Source organism: Otolemur garnettii, unplaced genomic scaffold (genome assembly GCF_000181295.1).
Source record: "Otolemur garnettii isolate 467f Iridium unplaced genomic scaffold, OtoGar3 scaffold00139, whole genome shotgun sequence".
NCBI lineage: Eukaryota > Metazoa > Chordata > Mammalia > Primates > Galagidae > Otolemur > Otolemur garnettii.
The window spans coordinates 243,839-247,312 of record NW_003852534.1 but is presented as its reverse complement, the minus strand read 5'-3'; the positions used below and the strand labels follow the sequence as shown (position 1 = coordinate 247,312).

The 3,474-nt window shown below is 37.5% G+C and overlaps 1 non-coding gene across 1 annotated transcript; it reads left to right on the top strand.

Annotated features, from left to right (window-relative positions):
• Window positions 1-3,052: 3,052 nt before the first annotated feature.
• LOC111728035 lies at window positions 3,053-3,154 on the top strand. The gene has a single exon (XR_002775450.1). It is a non-coding gene; the product is annotated as a U6 spliceosomal RNA (small nuclear RNA).
• Window positions 3,155-3,474: the final 320 nt, after the last annotated feature.

The window sequence follows — 3,474 nt, the reverse complement described above, 5'->3', positions numbered from 1 at the left end:
AAAGCAAGGCTCTAAATTGTTTCTGCATCACCAAAGTGAGATTACATTATGTGCACTGTGATCTCTGCTCTCTGTATTTTAATAATTTGGGTTCTTTAGAAATAGAATAGTGATGAAGGCTAACAGGTAATATGAGCCACCAGCCTCCCTCCAGTGTCTCCCCGATCTACACCCCCCACCCTCCTGTCAGAACTCAGACAAACCCTAATCTTCTTCCGGAAGGACTGTTATTATACTCTTGATTAATCAGATCATTTCTTTCCCTCAGGCAGGCTTAGAAAAAGAATCTTTCCTGCTTAGATAGGAGTGTCAGAGTCTGAATGTTTATTTTCAAAACTATAGCCCCCATATTCCAAAGAATTTTCATGAGAGGATTTAAGTCTGTTTCTATCAACACATAAATGAAGTGTTTTTTTATAGTTTTGGTAAATTTCACCTGACATAATAATGGGGATATTAAGCCTGAGTCCTCTGAGGATGCAAACACCAGTGTGGACAGGAGCAGTCTAGCCAAGGTTAACACACAGTCCTCCTCAGTGTCAGTCTGACCTCTGACATCTGAGGTTTGGATTCATTTACTCTTGCAAATTCCTTGTTCTAAGAACAACTTGAGGAAAAAATTAGGGATGTCTCCTAGGCATTGAGTAGCTCTTTAAGGTCAAACATACATGACTCAATGTTGCCTCAGACAGACAGGGTTTCGGTGACTTAAGGGGTATCCGGATGAAACAAGCTGTGGACTCACCCTGGGAAGAGGGGAGTGACTGACCAGATCTGTCTCTAGGTGGGGACCTGCGGCCTCAAGGCCACACAGGGCCCTCTAGGTCCTTAAGTGCAGCCTTTTGACTAACTCCAAAATTCACAGAACAAATCTTTTTATTAATACCTTTATATTTGTCTTTTATTTTTAAAATAAATGTATTTAAAATATCTAAGAATAAAATAAGTTTAAACAAAATAATCCTCCCAGATTGTCCAGCACAATTAGAACATTAATACACCATAAGGGCTAAACAAACAGCTGCTACACTCATAATTTAGTTTCAACTTCCCTGTCTTACAGGCACTACTACCACACAAGGCTGGTTGGCGAGAGTTCATTGGGAGTGAAGGAAGCTAGTCTGCTATCAGCTTTCTACAGTGGTGCACTGTGCCGCTGTTTCAAGTGGGATTTGTGAACAGTTGCACTGATGGACAGTATTTTTTAATTCTGTTTAATAGCCCATCATGTCAAAGCAGACTAAGAGAATTATGAAGGAAGAAACCAGATTTTTTAATGAGGATTAGGAATTGTAATATTATCTTGTTCCTGCTAAAGACAAGACAATTTGCTTGCTTTGTGGTACTACAATATCAACATTAAAGAAATGCAATATTCACGAGCATTATAAAACTCATAAGCACAAATATTTTAAATTAAAGGGAGAGGTGTGGGAGGTTGTATTGTAGGAATTAAAAGCTACAAAGCAAAAGCAAAGGCAATTCTTTCAAGTAACAATAAGACCTGGAAAATAACTGCTGAAGCAACTTATAAAGTAGCTTATATACTCAGGGGCAGTGGGCAAGTGGGAGGAGGAGAGGAAGCCATTCAGAGGTGGGAGGAGGAGGAGAAGCCATTCAGAGATGTAGAAACTGCTAAAGAATGCATTGTAGACCCCAGTAACATTCCAAAGTACAAACAACTGCCTCTTTCAAGAAAAGCCACAGCTTATCAGAAGCATGAATTAACCTTCAACATAAACAGAGCAACTTCATGAGATATTTCCAAAGGAAAGTACCTATTATTCAATTGGTTTAGATGAATCAGCTGATACCACTGACTTGGCTCAGGTTTCAAACTTCATTCAGGTCATAACAGATTTTCTGTGCTATGTGTTACCCACTTTGGGCACTCTTGGGAACAGAACACAAGGAATAGATATCTTCAACAAGTTTCAAGGTAAATGTCATGAAGGTAGACTGAATTTGGTAAACCTAGCGAGTGTTTGTACAAACTATGCACCTTCCATGGAAGGAAAACATGAAAGGCTTATTGCACAGACAAAAATTTATGAACATCCAGATGCTGTCAACTTCGTTTTATTGTTATCTTGCATTGGCAAAAACTCTGTCCAAAAGCCACTATTTTAAGTGGCACTTTGCAACAAGTTATATGTATTGTTAACTATATTCGTGCAAATTCTACATGGCATCATCAATTTTGCAACATGCTAAAGTTGAAAAATGAGGTATCCAGTGTATATTTGCTGTAGATTTGCCATATCATTCTAAAGTGTGTTAGCTTTTACAAGAACATGTGCCCAGCCAAAATTTATCTCTAAAAGAACAGATAGTTAAATTTTATAAAGAATAGCATTATTCATAATCAGAATTATTGAGAAAAGATTTCTATAGGAATACACTATTTCTGTGTGATATGTCAAATCAAAACAATTTGAATATGACTTTGCAAGGTAAAACTAAGTCCATTCATGATATGTGGCAAAAAATCCAAGCATTTCAAAAAACAGCCTTCTTTTTTCAAAATACTTCTTCAAAGGAAATTTCAGACAAACATTTTCCCAGTTGGCAATAGTCAGTGATGAGCCAGATAATATATGAGAATCATGTGAAGAATACACAGCTGTTGTCGACCTATTAATTAGAGAATATGATGAAGGTTCACTGACTTTGAGAATCATGACATCACACTCAAAGCAGCATTTCACCCTCACCTAGTTGACATCACCAAGGCCCCTAAACAACAGCAGATGGAACTGATGGAGTTCTCAGCAGATGACATCTTAACGTCATTGTTTGATGCTAAAATTTAACTGAAACATATAAAATTGCTGTAGAATACCCATGCCTTCAGCAATATGCCCCCAGACGTTTAAATCACTTATTGCTATGAATGTACATTCTGCTATATAACCCAAATCGAGATGCCCATAGGGTCACAACTCACTGAGAGGATCAACTAAAACCATGGACCTCCGTGCTTCAACCAAATATTCAAATGCTTTCCAACAAAAAGCAGACACAGTAAAGTCATTAAAAGGTTAGTTCTCACGCTCATTTCGGTAGCACACATTCTAGAATTGGAATGATACAGAGATCAGCATGGCCCCTGTGCAAAGATGACATGCAAATTTGTGAAGCATTACATATATAAAAGTTAGTTATCCTTAAAATTAACAAATAATTTTCATTTTTGAAATTGTAACTACACAGTAGTTAGAGTTTTACAAAACAATGTACATGTTTAAGTATCTAACTGAAGTTTCTTGGATGTGGCCTTATTTGATTACAGCTAAATTACATGGCCTCCAACACGAGAAGGTACCCACCTTTGGTCTGCCCCATCCCCAGCACTCTCTTCTGATGCCAAACCAGCCATATCTCAGTTGTCAGAATGAGTAGGATTTAGTCTAACAATGGTGATAGAACCAAAAATGTATTAAATTTTCTTCTAGTAACAAATCAGGGTTATCA